At 46.8% G+C, this 18004-nt stretch overlaps 1 pseudogene; it reads right to left on the minus strand.

Annotated features, from left to right (window-relative positions):
• Positions 1–591: 591 nt before the first annotated feature.
• LOC120848614 overlaps positions 592–18004 on the minus strand; it is a 36667-nt pseudogene continuing 19254 nt past the window's right edge.

Raw genomic sequence — 18004 nt, forward strand, 5'->3', positions numbered from 1 at the left:
ATATTAGTGGACTAACAAAGACCAGGTCCAAAATAGATTGCGCCGTGTTGCCGATCCTTGTCGGTGATGTGACTATCTGAGTCAGGTCGTTCGAGAACGCACAGTCAAGTAACATCTCTGAAGCACGTGCGTGTGCTCCCGCCGATCTCATTTTTAACCAGTAAATATGGGGTAAATTAAAATCACCGGCCATGATTAGTCGTACGCGATCATTACGAAACGACCCAAGAAAGTCGTATAATTGCTCAAGGAAGACTGGTGAGGCATTAGGTGGTCTGTACACTACTCCTAGAACAAGGCTATAGCCGTAAACGTCAACCCGACACCACAAACGTTCGTGGTTAGGAATGCCTGGTAGTAGGCACGCGCCTAACTCGGACTTCAGGACAATCGCCACGCCACCGCCACGTGACAGTTTATGGTTTCGGTATATTTAGTGTGTCAGAGGAATAACTTCGCTGTCCTGTATTTCTGAGTGCAGACATGCCTAAATTATCAAAGTGGCGTGGAGGTCAAAATCAAGGAGCATTGCCTCGAAATTTGTAAGTTTATTCCGAACACTTTGCGCATTAAACGACACAAGTCGGAAGGTTATTTGCTTTTGACGTCACTGAGTGGTGGAACACGTTTCTTGCTGCTGCTGGGCAGTTTCACGCGTGTTGGTGTGCTGTCATCCCGCGGATAAATGTCACCGTATACATGAAGCTTATCATGAACCAGAAACACTTTAGCCTTGTTTGGTTTATCTGGCTGCGCAGATGTCCAGAGCAACTTTCGCGTTCGAATTGTTTCCTGCGACAAATCATGCCGGACAGAAACCTTACTCCCCTTTAGTAAATGACAATTCTTAAGAACAGACATTTTTTTCACTGTGGTCTTGGAAGTTCAGTATGACTGGCCTTGGTTCTTCGGAAACATGTCTATCAGGACGATGCAGACGATCAACACTGTTTACAGTGACCTTCAGAGTGGTTTTAAAAAGATTATTTATGACTTTATCTTTAGGCGAGTCTCCAGTTTCGCCGGGTTGCCCTTCAATACCAAATATAACAAGGTTGTCTTTTCTGGACCGGTTTTCGAGTTCAACAAGCCTCCCCTCTTGTAGTTTGTTCGCTCTCTGAATGTGTGCAATAACTTGTAACAAAGGAGAGTCCCGTTCATTTTTTTTGCAGAGCATATTTGTCCTTTTCTGCTTTATCCAGCCGTGTTAGTACATCTCTGAAAAATTAATCTAAATTATTTTTCCTTCATCTTTCTTATTTCTTTCCGCATTTCAGATTGGCCAGCAAGAAGCTGGTGGAGTGATTCCTCGATACTAGGTCCAGGATTGGCTTCTCTATCTCTTGATTGTAAGAATAATGCTGATATCACGTCACGACACACTGACGCAACGCTTCTAACTATGGTTTCTGGACTTGGTGACAGAAACAAGCACTGATCATCACTACGATAGCAGTGTACAGGATATGTGTAACTGACCTGGACAGTGAAGAAGACAGGCGTGTTTAGCGTCCTTGCCATCACGATGTCACCAGGTCCACTGAAGCCGACGAGATCGTTGTGGGCGTTTATAGGTAAAGTTAAGGATGTGACGCCAGGGTATAACGTAGGTTCCGGAAAGCCGTACACCAGGGGGAAGCGAGCAGGTTCCGTGGAGTCATCATTGATGCCTTATTGATACGAAACCTTGTTGAAGCTGTCAAAGCCGAAGCTGTTGGCGCCGCCGCTTGCTATCTGACACAGCAACACCTGGACAGTGAAGAAGACAGGCGTATAATCACGATCTCACCAAGTCAGTGGACTTGGTGACATCACGATGATTCCATGATTTGTCCATGATTTGTGTGATCTTTGCCTGGCTTTGAAATGGCTGTAACGATTGCTTTCCTCCACGATATTGGGAACACCCCTTTCCCATATTTTGTTTTAGGACTTCAGAAGAGAAAGTTTGGAATCATGTAATAAGTTAGCAATCATTTTATGGTGTATGTTGTCTAAACCAACTGCAGAATTCCGGCCATGCAGGGTCGATAACTCTAGCTCTCGAATACATAAAGGTTTTTTGTAAGGTTCCTCGCTACTGAGTTTTATTGGCAGTGATTTTCTTTCTACTCGCGTGCGGTAAGCTAGAAAAGTTTTTGATATGAAGACTTGCTGGATACTACTGAGAAAATATGTCCTAACAGATTTGCCTGGTCTATGGGAGAGTACACTTGAATGGTTCCATCTTTGAGACTAGACAGTCGGGTATCATTAAATAGGCCCTCTATCTTCCGGACCGTGTTCCTGATTTCTTTTATTCATGTGTCCTGGGTAACGTTCAAGGTGCACTTGCACCAGGAGTTTTTCTTCTGGCTTCTGATTATGCGGTGGAGCTAAGCTTTGCTTCTTTTAAAGGCGATCAGTCATTCAGAAGTTGCATAAATCTTGCACTTTTCCCAACACTTATTTTTATTTTTCTTGGCTTGTGTACATTCTGGAGACCACCAGGGTTTTGGGTATTTTGGAAACCGTGATGATGTTTTTGGAATTGAAACAATTGCTGCGCCAATTATGACAGTTTTCAAAGCAGACGTGGTTCCATCGATATTAAGTGCGGTGAAGCCATCCTCAGGAATATAAGCCTTTTCATTGAATTTCGTCCAGTGTGCCTTCTGAATGACCCACCGGGCACTCGTTTCGGAACACAAAGGTTAGCGCGCGAGTGTTGGATGGCAATGGGAAAGTAATCACTGTTGTATGGGTTTTGGTTAACTCGCCAGGACAATTTCGTTAAAAAAGAAGTTGAACAAAATGATAAGTCTATGGCAAAGTATTCCACAGGCAAGCTTAGGGTAATATGCGTAGGAGACTTATCATTTAAAAGGTCCACTGATTTTTTTAGCAAAATATTTTCCATCACTTTGCCTCTAGATTCATCCAATTGACTTCCCCGTACTCTTTTGTGCGCACTGAAGTCTCCTAGAAGCAGGTAAGGGCTTGGGAGTTCACTTACAAGCTGTTCTAGATCCGTCAAGGTGATCTGTTCGTTAGGTGGAAGATAAAGAGAGCACACAGTTACCGTGATACCGATGTAAATACGTGCAGGAACTGCTTTCAAGTTTGAGGTTAAAGGAATCTGCTCTGAAGGGCACGTTGGCTGCATAATGAGAGCCACTCCACCACCTCTCACATCACGAGGACGGTCGTTGTGATATAGTGCGCATCTGCCAAATCTGAACGAGCCCGACCCAGAAAGGAAGGTTTCCTGAAGACAGGTCCTCTCTCGTCTAGGGCCTGCGCCAGATCCTTTAAATCATCAATGTTTAAGCGTTGTTGCGCTGTCATGCGTGAGCGCAGCGAGAACGTGCAATTTGATAGCCGCCGCGCCAAAGGCGATATCTTCGGCATCGCACTTTTATTTGTTCTTGGCAGCAGCTCAAAAAGTCGGTCGCGCCGCCGCCGGTATTGTTCTTCGGGTTTCGTCTGTCGGCGAGCTTGCCTGGATTAAAAAGTCCGTCTGCCCTGCTTTCAGTGTCCTCTTCTCGCCGCCGCCTGGGGTCTTGCTCGCCCGAACGCAACAGCTGGTGGCAGCGGTGGAATGGCGGATCTACGGGAGCGCTACGGCAGCGGTTGGTGCGGCTTTGTCTGTTGCGTTTTCTGGTACGCCGAGTGTTGCAATTTTCGTGTTTAAGCGAAAATAGGAAAGGCGACAGAAACGGGACTTTGTCATTGTACCTCGCAGAAATGGGTTTGGATAGCCTGCTTAAAGTAGAGTTGTTAGCCGTAGCTGAATTGCTCGGTTTGGATGTAAGCAAGCAATGCGAAAGCCAGACATAGTCAAAAAACATTTCGCGCAGCGGAGCCGGGCATGACTAAATTGTCGAAACTGTCGATGAGGCAAAGAAACGACGCTTAGAGAAAAAAAGAGACGAACAACTGAAACAACTGCAACTCGAGCAGCTAAAACTGACTTCTGAAATGAGCGCTGTTGGAGTCGCGAAAGCAGTTAACTATGACATGAGAAGTTTTCTTCAGCCCTTTTCTTTTGCAAGCAAATTGGGATTCTTCTTAACCAACTTCGAACGCGCATGTGTCAGGATGGGTTTCGAAGAGTCATCTCGGCCTTTTGCCGACCGAAGCAGCTGATGTACTCGCAAAGTTACCGCCAGAAGAGGCCGGAAATTACACGGTAGTGAAGGGTGCTTTGTTGAGAAAATATAGGTTGTCACCCGAAGCTTTCCGTTTGAAATTTCGAGAAGCCACGAAAGGCCCACAACAGAGCTACTGTGAGTTCGCATATAAGCTCGGAAGTTTTCTGGAAAACTGGCTCAAAAGAGCTCAGGCGTATGAGGACAAAGTGAAGAAGCTTGAGCAATTTTGCTTAGGGCAGTTCTATGTTACGTGCCTAAAAAGCTCAGAGAATGGGTTCAGGATCGACCGGACGTAGCAACAATACGCAAGGCAGCAGCATATGGAGATCAGTACTGAGCAAAGAGGGGATAGTGTTGCGACCTAGGGAAGAATGCCCGGCCTCCGGGAGCTTCGTCTGGGGGAAATAAAGGATTCCGCACGTCGGAAAAGAACGCGAACAAGCAAGTTCCTAAAGTCGAGTCCCCTGAAACACGTCTGAAGGAGTCGTTCGAAGCACGGAAACCAATAGTATGCTTCCGGTGCCAAACACCATGGCACGTGGCTGCTGGATGTCGTGTCCCAAAGGTTTCTTCAGTCCAGCTCATTTTCGGAAAGGACGAAGACTTCTTAGGTCCATACCTTCACGACATGGTCGTAAACGGTAAGACTTCCAAGATCTTACCGCGACGTACGACGGCGTGACGTACGACGTCGTGCACTCTTCCTTCGTGAACGAGAACGATTTCGCAGGCGACGACGTGTGCCTGAGGCAGGCCCTGCAAGGAGGTACTGTCAGTCTACCTGTTGCGAAAGTAACCCTGAAAGGCATCTTTGGAGAGGTGGAAACCAAGGCAACAATCTCGGACGTCTTGCCGAGATGCGTGTACCCTTTGTCCAACAGAACCGCAAAGGAACTGCTTAAGTCAGGGGTAACGCTTGACATGAACCCAGTCATGGTTGTCACGAGATCGGTGACAAAGAAGAGCTGTGAAAAAAGTGTAAAGCAGGCTGTAGCTTCACAAGTCAGTGCAGCAGATAACTCGCACGATCCCGTCAAAAATGACGAGCGTCGCGCTTTAAATCAGCCAGACCGTGACCAGGAAAAAGTAGACGATGAATTTACGTTCCTCCCTCCGACGAGCAGTGATTTTAACACGCTCACTGCAATAGATAGGGCAACCTTGATTGTATAGCAGAAGAGTGAATCCACATCGATTAAATGTTGGGAGAGCATTCAAAACCCTAATTCGAGCAGCTCAGCGTTCTTTGAAAAGAACGGAATACTGTACCGCGAGTTTTGTGGAAAGAAAGGGATGAACGTCCACCAGATCGTCGTTCCTCTGAAGTACCGAGAAAACCTTTTGGAGTTGTCTCACCGGGCGGGCTGGTCGTGCCACCTCGGTATCAACAAGACCAAGGCAAGTCTCCTCAGCGAGTACTACTGGCCAGGTTGTTTTAAAGATGTCGAACATTTCGTTCGGTGCTGTGACGTCTGTCAGCGGACGGGTCGACCTAATGAAAAACGCAAGGCATCCTTTACAGTGGTCCCATTTATTACCAAACCTTTCCGCAGAGTCGTCGTGGACATTGTAGGTACGCTACACAGAACAAAAGGCCATAAGTATCAGTTGACAATGGTATGCCCTGCCACTAAATTCCCCGAAGCAGTGCCCTTGCGCGACGCAACGGCCGTGGAAGTCGTGGATGCACTTTTGTCGTTTTTTGCGCGCGCAGGATTTCCGAGCGAAATCCGGTCATATCTTCACAGCGTGTTTACAAGCGCGTTGACCACAGCTTTCCTGCAAAAGTGCGGCATTAAGATCTACCACAGCTCGGTCAACCACCCACAGAGCAACAGCGTAGAGAAGCTACACCCTGTGATGAAGCGCATTCTGCGGGCTTTGTGTTATGAAAACGAAAGGGAGTGGCACGCAGCGTTGCCTGCCATGCTGTTTGCTCTTCGTTCAGTAGCACGCGAGTCAACTGGCTTCAGCCCAGCTGAGCTTGTCTACGGGCGAGCAGTACGGTCACAGCTTAGACTCCTCCGAGAAAACTGGGAAGGACAGGAAGACGACCCGGCAGTAGTTGAGTACGTATGTAACTTGCTTCAACGCAGCTTGACACGCAGCTTCTCGTGGAAGCCAACATGCTCGAAGCACAGACGAAGGCAAAACAACGCTATGAAAAAACAGCAGTTTTCGTAGCTTCCGTGAGGGACAGAAAGTGTTGCTATTGCGAACTGCAACGGCAAACAATCTAGAAGTTCAATGGGAAGGTTCTGGGAAGGTAGTGCAAAAATAGTCGGACACCAACTATTTCGTTAAGTTGCCTGGTCGTAGGAAGGAAGTGAGGATCTACCACTGTAATTTAATGAAACTGTACGTAGAACGAATTCATATTGTGGGCGTCTTGCTAAACAAACCTGAGGGAGTAGCAGTTAGCCTTCCAGAGATCCCACGAGATTTAACCTCCTTCACTCCAGAGGAGATCCTGGCAACCACGGTTCAGCCGGCCACCTTAAGCGAAAGTCAGACTTGCTAAACTTAATAACCGAGTATCAGTAATTGTTTTCGAAAGTCTCAGGTCGAACTAGTTTAATGACTCATGACATAGAGTTGACTTCGAGTGACACCAAGAGGTGCAAAGCTTACCGGTACTCGCCTTGACAGGAAAAACCGATGAAGGAAGCTGTTGAACAGATGCTCGATCTGAAGTTAATTTAGCCAGGCGAGGGTGACTTTCTATGTCCGATGATAATCGTGGAAGCTAACGGCAAGAAACCACGGCGTTGCGTTGACTACCGTAGGTTAAACGGAGTGACCGCCACGAGGGTTTTAGAGCGCAGCTCTTAGGGGCCCGTTTCCGGCTTGAGCGGCGTCGGCGTCAGCGTCGGCGTCGCCGTCGCCGTCGGCGTCGGCGTAACCGCGCGGTGCATTGTGGGTAAATTTCCCCGCTAAATCTAGCGGAAAAATTTCTCTGCTAAATCTAGCGGAAAAATTTCTCGGCTAAATCTAGCGGAAAAACTTCCCCACTAATTATAGCGAAATATATTCCCCGCTAAATCTAGCGGAATAATTTCCCCGCTAAATCTAGCGTGAACTTTTCCCCGCTAGATTTAGCGGAAAAAATTCTCCGCTAAATTTTTTTAGCGGAGAATTTCCGCTAAATTCTCCGCTAAATTTTTTTTAGCGGAGAATTTTTTCCGCTAAATCTAGCGCAAAAATTTTCCCGCTAAATCTAGCGGAAAAATTTCCCCGCTAAATCTAGCGGAAAAATTTCCCCGCTAAATCTAGCGGTAAAATTTCCCCGCTAGATTTAGCGGAAAAAAATTCCCCGCTAAATCTAGCGGAAAAATTTCCCCGCTAATTCTAGCGGAAAATTGTCCCCGCTAGATTTAACGGAAAAATTCCCCGCTAATTCTAGCGGAAAATGTTTCCCGCTAATCTAGCTGAAAAATGTTCCGCTAAATCTAGCGGAAAAATTTCCTCGCTAAATCGTGGAAACATTTCCCCTTAGATTTAGCGGAAAAAATTCCCAGCTAAATCTAGCGGAAAAATTTCCCCGCTAAATCTAGCGGGAAAAATTCTTCGCTAAAGCTAGCGGAAAATTTTCCCCGCTAAATCTAGCGGAAAACATTTCCCGCTAAATGTAGCGGAAACATTTTCCCGCTAAATCTAGCGGGAAAAATTCCCCGCTAAATCTAGCGGTAAAATTTCCCCGCTAAATCTAGCAGAAAAATTTCCCCGCTAAATCTAGAGGAAAAATTTCCCCCTAAATCTAGCGGAAAAAATTCCCCGCTAAATCTAGCGGAACAAATTCCGCGCTAAATCTAGCGGAAGAATTTCCCCGCTAGATATGGCGGAAAAAATTCCCCGCTAAACAGCGGAAAAATTTTTCTGGGGGTTCACGTGACCCCCCCCCCCCCCCCGAGGTCATGCGACACCCTCCCCCCGCCCCAAGAACACGTGACCCTCAGTACCCTTCCCTTCTCCTCCTCAAGAGCTGCGCTCCAATTCGGTGTTACAGGGAGTTGTAAACGGCTTTCATTTTTTATCGTTCCGCACGTTGAAGACTGCCTTGAAAAAGTTTGCCAGGCAAAGGTCATATTCACTCTAGATCCTGTTCGCGGATATTGGCAAGTACCGCTTACCGAGCGTGCAAGTAGTCTTGCCGCTTTCGTGAGCCCTTTTCGCACTTTTCCACCTTTCGTCCTTAGCTTCGGCCTTAAAAATGCTCCTTTCGCCTTCTCTAGGTTGATGAACGAAGTCCTTGCAGGGTTAGAAAGTTTTGCTCTACCCTATTTAGATAACATTGCAATTTTTTCTGACACCTGGTCCGAACACTTGGACCATCTAAGAGAAGTCTTTTCGACACTTCACCACGCGGGACTAACTGTGAAAGCACGAAAGTGCAAGTTTGGTCGCTCAGAGGTATATTACCTCGGACACACAGAAAGCCAAGGCCACCGAAACCCGTTGGAAGAAGAGGCACTGGCAATCAAGGAGTTTCCACGTCCAGGAACAAGAACGCAGATTCGTGCGGTTTGGGGCTTAATTGGTTATTATCAACACTACATCGAGGCATTCTCCGAGCTGACTAGTCCACTTACCGACGCGTTGAAAACGAATGCCTAATCGCGTAAAGTGGAATGAAAAGAAACAGGCAAATTTTGACGCCCTTAAAAGCACCTTGATGAGTAAACCCGTTTTGGCAAGCCCGGACCACTCGAAATCTTTCCTCGTGCAGTGTGACGCCTGTGAAAAGGGGCTGGGGGTAGTCTTGAGCCAACAAAGCGCAGACGGGGGAGAGCACCCGATACTCTACGTGAGCAGGAGATTAAGCGCTCGAGAGCAAGCGTACATCAAAATTGAAAAAGAGTGCGCTTGCCTAGTGTGGTGGTCGAAAACTTTCATGTTGCTTGTCAGGGCCGCCATTTGTTTTCATCACAGACCACCGACCGCTAACGTGGCTCCAACAGATGTCGAACAAAAATGGTTGATTGCTTCTTTGGAGTCTAAGTCTGTAACCGTACGCGTTTACTGTTAAGCACAAAAAAGGATCCCTGCACACTAATGCAGACAGCTTAAGCCGGGCTTTCTCTGTCTAAGCGAGGAATGGCTTGGGGAAGAGGGCAACTCGTTTTTTTTTTTTAATAATACGTTTCTGCCAGTGCCGATGGAGGTTCTCTTTTGGGTCGCCATGGGTTCTTGTAGCATTGCTCGATGTGAAGCACTCTTCGTGCTAGAGGGCAAGCCTGCCTTCGCTTGGCCGCTGTTTGTGGAATTTCTGGGTTCACCTTCCCTTCCGTTGCCCAGGCATCTTGACGTCAGGCTCCACACCTTCAAAAGCACGGAGCAGCTCCCAGAGGGACCAGATGCCTCTCCAGTGCGGTGCCATCGTTGACTCCTCGAGACCTCCTCAGCGTCCCGACATACCTGCACCGCCATCGTGTGCCGGCCGGAAAAATGCAGCGCCTTCAAAAGCACGGACCGACTCTGCATTAACAAGACGCCTCCCCAGCGGGGTGTCATCGTCGACCCCTGGACACTGCCTCAGTGTCACTACACACCTTTACCGGCATCGTGCGCCGGCCGCAAACATTATCCACGCACTCTACCGGTGATACGGCCCAAAGACTCGCACCCCTCCCCCCGTGTTCTTCCGTGGAGGAGAAGTTGTTGCGCTGTGACGGGTGAGCGCAGAAAGAACGCAATTTATTGACGTGTACCAGGTAGTTTTTCATGTAGTACGGGAAGTTTGAACACAACCTTTTGGGAGCGTCCAAATGAAGGTGACTTCTTTGATTTCACATTTTCCTGCACCTTGGCGTAGGGAGTGGCCGATATTCTGGCAGCGCTTCCAGAGTGATGAGAAGAGGAGGATGGAGAGCCCCGAGGTGCATCATCTGCACGTTGTCGGGGTTGCGAGAGACCACCGAGGCGCACCGACGTGTCGGTTGTTTGCGTCATGGGAGTCTGTAAGGGTGTGTTATCCACCCATTGGTTTTGTAAGGAAAGGGGGACTAAATGGGGCATCAATATCTTGAGCGAAGTATGTGTACCCACACAGGTCTTTGGCGGAGCAGCCCTCCTGGCTGCCGCCCCAGCATGCGTTACTCCTTGCAGGAAGGAGAGACGCTTACGTGTTCCTGGTAAGTCAAGTTTTCCTTTGTCTTTAGAGTTATTATTTCCTTTTCCTATTCAAAGTTAGGGTGCCAACGAGAGTTTCCGGGTGAGCTCCTCGGTGATTCACACAGGTGTGTGAGTCACTAGAACAGTTGTCTGTGGGGTGATCGTTGCTTGCACAATTGGGACACGTCGTTTTTTTCTCTGCACGTGGTTGACCCATTGCCAAAACGTTGGCAGCGGAAACAACGTCTTTGATTAGGAATGTAGGGCCTGACTTTGAAGTGAAGGTAGCCGGCCTTGACTGCGGAGGGGAGACTTGTTGAGTTGAACGTCAAAACTATATGTTTAGTGTCCCTTTCCTGGCCATCACTTTGATAAGTGACGCGTCGCACAGCAATGACACCGTGATCTTTAATACCTTCAAGGATGTCTTCGTTCGGGCGTCCAAGTAGATCGTTCTCAGAGATGACGCCCCGCGTGCTGTTGAAAGAGCGGTGAATGGTCACAAAAACGGCATAGTCTTGGATTCCGTGGACGGCAAGTAGTGCAGTACTCCGCTCTGCGGTATGAACTTCAACAAGGAGGTCACAAGAAAAAAGCTTCTTTGCTTTGAAATTTTTTCCAACTACTATCTCCAACGTCTTCGAGACTAGGAAAGGGGAAAGTGTTGCGAGCGGTTTGCCCTCGTTGTTCGAGTGCATGACTAAAACTTTTCGAAAAGTTTCCGGCGGCGTGGTATGGTTCTTTAGCAGTTTGTCCTTGGTGCGGGCCCTTTTCAAAGCCCGATCAGAGTTTTTGTTTAGTTTGGGACTCGTAAAGATGGGAAGGAAATTAAGTGCCCGGTTGCACCGCCCACCACGGAGCCTAACAAAGTCGTAGGTAATGTGCCGTAGCAAGATGGGCTTGGCTGACACAATTACTCTACCAGTTCTGCCCGGGCATTATACCCTAGTGTGGTTGCAGGGACAGGTCCTCTTTTCGCTCAAGGGTGGCCCTTGCCGCCTAAGAAGATGAAAAAAGAAGGAAGAGAGTGTAGGACGAAAGAGAAAGAGGTGGAAGGAAAAGCGAAAGAATGAAAAAGAGGGAAGAAGAGGCGACTGACTGAATCATCCTGGTCGGGCCAAGCCGGGACACGCGGCTACGAGAAGCAGGGGCAGAAGTGGTATATTGCCTCGTCCAGGAGGCCCCGAAGCGTCCAAACGTACCCCGGGCTCAGCTTAACCGCAAGGATACCCTTCTCCCCGGACACGGGTACGCCACGCACAGACAGACATGGGCGGGCGCGCCCACATGACTCGGGGTACGTAGTGACGCCACTCACCAAGCACATACTATGAAGTACGTGCCCCCTAAGTGCGGGTATGGTGGCCCAAGCGGCTGGGGTCCGTGGTGAGGCTAATCACCAAGCACCTAGCACCTAAGGTGCAGGTGCCCCCTGCGGGCCTCGGGGCCCTTGGAGGCGCCACTCTCGAAACACCTGCTTTCACAGGAGCCCCCTGCGGGGAAATTGATTGGTTCCAGCACATTTATAACAAATTGATGAATATGCGAAACTGCGGAATGTTTATTTTATTGCACTCCCAACTTCGAACGCTGCAATTTTAACGTATAAGATATTTGAAATCAAGGGTCTCCAAATATTTTGTGTCAGTGGTCGGAGGGGATTTGTAGCCTTTTCGAGAGCCGACAAACAAATGAGTGAAACAAATAACTGAATAATAAAACCTATTCAAGTTACATATAAAAAATATGCCCCGTAATAAATACATTTTTGTTCCAAAATTTACAATTTGGTTGATTTAGTTAATTTTGACATAACACAAGAATTGCTCGCCAGGAACCTCACCGGGCATAAATAAAAGTGGAGATCAAGTTTAGCTTCTTCACACAGGGCAAAAGTTGTATGAAAAAGTGAAAGCCGTTTACAACTCCCTGTAACACCGAATTAGAGCGCAGCTCTTGAGGAGGAGGAGGGAAGGGTACTGGGGGGTGAAGTGACCTGGGGGGGGGTCACGTGACCTTGGGGAGTCACGTGACCATGCCGATGACGTCATCAGTGACGTCACTGATGACGTCATCAGTGACGATGACGATGCGGACTCCGATGACGTCATCAGCGATGATGACGATGACGATGCGGATGTCGGTGACGTCATCAGTGACGTCACTGATGACGTCATCTGTGATGATGACGATGCGGATGCCCCCCCGAAGTCACGTGACACACCAGGTCACGTGACCCCCGCCGAGGTCACGTGACCTCCCCGATGACGTCATCGTCACCGATGACGTCATCATCACTGATGACGTCACCGGCATCCGCATCGTCATCGTCATCATCACTGATGACGTCATCAGTGACGTCACTGATGACCTCACCGGCATCCGCATCGTCATCGTCATCATCACTGATGACGTCATCAGTGACGTCACTGATGACGTCACCGGCATCCGCATCGTCATCGTCATCATCACTGATGACATCATCAGTGACGTCACCTGCATCCGCATCGTCATCGTCATCATCACTGAAGATGTGATCAGTGACGTCACTGATGACGTCATCAGTGATGATGACGATGACGATGCGGATGCCGGTGACGTCATCGGGGAGGTCACGTGACCTCAGCGGGGGTCACGTGACCCTGGGGGTGGTCACGTGACCTGGGGGTGTCACGTGACTTCGGGGGGGGTCACGTGACCTCGGGGGGGGGGGTCACGTGACCTCGGGGGGTCACGTGACTTCAGGGGGGTCACGTGAATTTGGGTGTCACGCGACCTTGGGGTGACCTTGGGATGGCCTTGGGGGCCACGTGACCTTGGGATGACCTTGGTTACGCCGACGCCGCTCAAGCCGGGAACGGGCCCCTAAGAGCTGCGCTCTAAAAGGTAAAGCTGGTGACCAGATAATACAATATACCTGAAACAGGACACTATAAGCTTATTGAAACGAAGAAGACACTTTGACCCTTCAATTCCTACTGAGATCCACTCAGAAGCCAGTCGGAACGGACAAGGGGTAGTTCGAAAATAACGAAAACAATCCCAGCACGAGAGAGTTGTGGCATTCGGCAGTCGCACTCTGTCAAAATGTGAACATAATTACTTTACAACTGAAAAACAAAATGCTTGGGTATAATCAGTGGTATATTTAAAAGCTTCTACCCCACCTGTTCGGACACCTTTTTAGCGTCGTCAAAGGCCACCACTGTCTCAGTCGGCTTACATCAGAGAAAGATTTCTCTGGGCGTTTGGGATCCTGGACTCTTCTCCAAGAGTACAACTCCTCCGTCGATTATAGATCTGGACGCAAGAATCAGCATGTTGATGGCCTTTGACGTTGGCGCATACCAACCATTCCTCCTCAAGTTGAACACTATACCATTACACTCGCTTCTCTCTCCCTGGATTGTGTGGCTCGAAACCAGCTCCAAATTTCCTATACCCAAGACCTTGTGCAACATATTAAAAGACATGTTATATAAAAAAAACGCAAGGTCTGCAAACGAGAACGGTATTTTTCTGTCCGAGATGCCCTCTTGTTCTAACCTAACTATTCAGCAGACGGTCAATGATGGTTGTTTCACGACGCCTTCGCTCGGAGCTGCTATGGTGCTTGCATGACGACCCAGCGTCGGGACATCTGGGTGTCTCAAAGACTTATAATTGTCTACGTGGACGATATTACTTGCCCCGCATGTGTCTCATTCTACAAAAATATATCACCTTCTGCTGACGTCACCAACAACAACAATAAAAAAAAAAACACACAGTTTCTGGCGGCCTTGTTCCGACCGATACCCAGGGCTGGGCAGGGATGCTCCAAAATTTATTCGGGAATACAAATACCGTGATACATGTGTGTTAAGGCCCCAAATACCGACACTGAGATACAATTGTCGGTTATAAAACGGAACATTCCTGAGATACTTCTGCAAATCCGGCGAGAAAATATTCCGAACGACATCTACAGATAATTATGCCAATACATTTGTTCCGAAACAGTGCTAGGTGGGGAGGGTGTGTGGCAAATATAAATCGTAATTTATGCTTGTCCTTCATTTTTCTGCCATTTGATATCTTTCCCCTTGCCTCAAACCCTCTATTTATTATGAATGCCGCTAAAGAAAACATGTCAACCCCGTTAAACCACATCGTTACCCAACGGTAAAAACAGCGTGCCATGCTTCACAAAAGGCGTCTGCCCGAAATGAACCATGTTTCGCCGTGAGGGTGCATCTTAAACAGTCCTATTATATACTTCTGTGTCGCCCATAATGAGGGGAAATTGGACAACAGGGCCGTACTTTTTCTTCACTCAACTCGTTTACAGCGTTATCTTCTAAATTGGAACGAGTTAAGGTTTTTGAGAGAGGAGCTGATTGTGTTATTCTTGCCCGTAAACTTTTTCACAGCAGAAGTTTTTTTTTTTAATGTCGGTAACTGAGATGGATCATGTAATAAGGCGGGTTCATAGTATAAAGTACGAAGCATCTTGCACCAAAAATATGTTTTATCTGTTAAATTTGTCTTACAAAGGACAACAAATTTAACCGGACACGTAAGTCTGGCAAAGTATTGCGATACAAGCGATCCATCTTAAATGTATTTCACAACTGAGATACAAATACATTTTTCAAGTGTATCTCGGTACACATATAGAGATACTCGAAAGTATATCTAAGGTACTATCGAGTTACATTTGTATCGCCATACAGCCCAGCCCTGTCAAACCTTGTCCCGACAATAGATTTGACCGAGGCGGAATTGATCTGTTTCGCCCTGTACCAAAATTATCTGACAAAAACGGTTGGGTGATCACTGCCTTTGACTATCAGAAGCAATACATGGAGACTGCTGCCCTGCACACCTCAGATTCTCATTAATTTGCAGGCTTTCTTTTAAACGGTTTTGTACCGTGTCAAGGCTCGCCTCCGAAACTACCCGGTGCTAAAGGATATTGGAAAGTCGTCAAGAGCTTTATGATACTAAAATGTAATTCATCCTTCCACGTTTTTCTATTATTCCCAATCTTACTGACTTACGAAGCTCCTTAATCATACCCATTCCGACATGCACTCGATGTATGTCTCCCATTACCAAGATAACTGCTATCGAATTCTTTTGTACATTACTTTCGCCTATAACACATCTGCTCAAGCTACGAAGGGCTTCTCACCTTTCAAACTCGTGTAAAACCGCGAAGCGCTGTGCACTGCTCCATACTTTCTTACTTTCAATTCACGAGATATCAGCGAGCTCATAAACTTTGATGAAGCAATCCGCTGAGCCGAGATATGCATCAGTTAGCCTGTTGTCGTACATCTGCATACTACAACGACAAAAGAAGTCGTTACGACACCGGTCACCGCACTGGCACCTAAAAGAATGTTGATTTAGTGTGGATTTGAATGCACATTAAGTCACCTGGACTATCTAAAAAGATTCGCTTGGAGAAACCATGGTCCATACAAATTACTCACAGCAACATCGCCGTTAAACTACAGCGTGGAACCGGATTCTCGTCCCACCGATCGCCGCCGTCGCCATTAACAGATCGTTCATGCGTCAGGAATGAAACCACGTGTCACCTGACCTCGCGTTCCCATCTATAACTACTGCTGCTAAGACTGCAGCTCTTGAACCACAGGGAATATAGCGAAGAAGACGACAAGTCTGGGTACCAAACAAAAAGACAATCGCTCGTCTTTTCGTGGCAGACAAGCCATTTCAGTTCATGCTACTTATCTTGCCTCGGTAGATTTTTTTTTTTTGCTGCTTTATGTACATAATAACTCATTTAAATTATAACATAATTACGCAGTCATTATTAAGATGGCTAAGAATGGTGCTGCTGGCGATGAAAACGTGCAATGCATGCACTGTTTTCTGATAGAGTGCTGCCCACAGCTAGAAATCAGAACGGATGTGATGAGGTTGCTGAGTGTCTAGGCGGCGTCACTGTACGCGCGCCTACTTTTGCGCAAGTAGCAACGGTGGATGTGGGCAACGAGCCTAGCCTCATTGTGATGACGGTAGGCAGCCGCGGTCCGGTCCAATGGTCCCCGGGGGCCGGACCTGGGCCACGGGCAGTGCTTTGGAGACTCCTGCTGTAGACGATCACTTATGCAACTTCCAATCTGTTGTTCATCGGGATGGTCGCTACACGCATAATATGACTTATTTTAGATCATGCTACCCAGAGATAAATATTTCGGAACGTCTTCCCAATGATAGTGTTAGTAACCGAGAAGAGATGGGATGGACTGATGAACTATATTCAATATGTTCTTTGGATGGATTAACATTTCGCGCCAACGTGCCTAATAATTTCCCGCCGGTTCGCGCTCTCTGTGAAATTTAGCTTTCCGCGGAACTCTAAAATTATTGAAGATATGTAGAAAAAATAATGTATATGTTTTCTACATATCTTAGCCGCTTTCACTAATCTACTGTTTTGTGATGGTATTATTTATTGCTTTATTTGTTTATTTCAAAAATATTTCATGCTGAAAGAGCTACTAGATTTGGTGGTCTCAGCGATTTTTTTCATACCAGAAATATCTATGACGATTATCAAGATCTCACTACCAGGCTTCCCAAATTATTACAGAGGGCACATTCTTACCATTTAATAAATACGGCTGTATGAAACATTGTACCTGCGAGCTTCCTGCATACAGCAAGCCCCTTTTTGTGTTAGGCCACCTTCGTTCTTTGAGTATCTTTTTTTTTTTCATAAGCCTTGCGTAAATTCTAGTATCTTACTTGGAAGATATGCAAAAACCTTCACAAAAATTAGGGCGGCTCCGCTGAAATTTGAATATAGATCTCGCCTTAAAAGAAGACTCTCTTAGTCATTGAGTCTGCTTGACGTGTGATTAAGTAATAGTGAAGACATCTAAGCCTTTGATTTCTGAAATGACGTTCTAAATTTTACGGAGTTAATGAAATCTGAAATATTTAGCAATCTCTCTTTCTTCTTTTTTTTTTTTTCGTAATGCTGAAATTATGGTTACAGCAGGGAAAAATATTACTTAAGGAGAAAAAAGTATTTCCGATTTCGGGTCTGCACTATTTTTTCGTGAAATAATTAATTAAATGAGTGCAACATTGAGCCACGAGCATCTTTATTTTAAAAGATTATTGAAAAGCTGCGCGTAAGAGCAATGTCCTCCGTACGCGGGAGAAACAGCCAGATGTACAACTTCGCATATCTATAGACTAAATCTATATAATAAACGCCCCCTCCTACATTACTTAATTGAATGAAGTTAGGCGTGCCGCTCAGATATGCAATCACATTAAAACAGGCCTCCGCGCCTACATGTTACGAATATTACTAGAGTACAAAAAGACGTTGCTCGCCCTGTTATCAACCTAAACGATGAAGCATTCCAAGGTGACTCTTAGGCACTTCGAAACGGCCGGAAGAGTACATCAATCAATGGGCCACGTATAAAGCTCGCAGGAAACAGGCGACGCCAAATCAGTCAAACGTGCAGTTATTGGTTGCTGTCGGGGAAAAGAATCAAAAGCACGGGGGCGGATTTCGCGGGTAAACAGACGACCAAGTTTCACAAGAAAGAGACGAACTTGCAAGCCGTAAAGGAGACCTTCAATCTCGAACCTTCTCCTATTGCAATAGCAAAAAAACACTTCGCTTTCTTATCACTATGAGCAGTTTAAGGTGATACTAAAAGAGGAAAAAAAAACTTAACAAAGGATCTGAAAGGATTCTTGATTTCACAATGTTTGGATAC

This window comes from Ixodes scapularis, unplaced genomic scaffold, assembly GCF_016920785.2.
Source record: "Ixodes scapularis isolate PalLabHiFi unplaced genomic scaffold, ASM1692078v2 PGA_scaffold0__279_contigs__length_252992795, whole genome shotgun sequence".
Taxonomy (NCBI): domain Eukaryota; kingdom Metazoa; phylum Arthropoda; class Arachnida; order Ixodida; family Ixodidae; genus Ixodes; species Ixodes scapularis.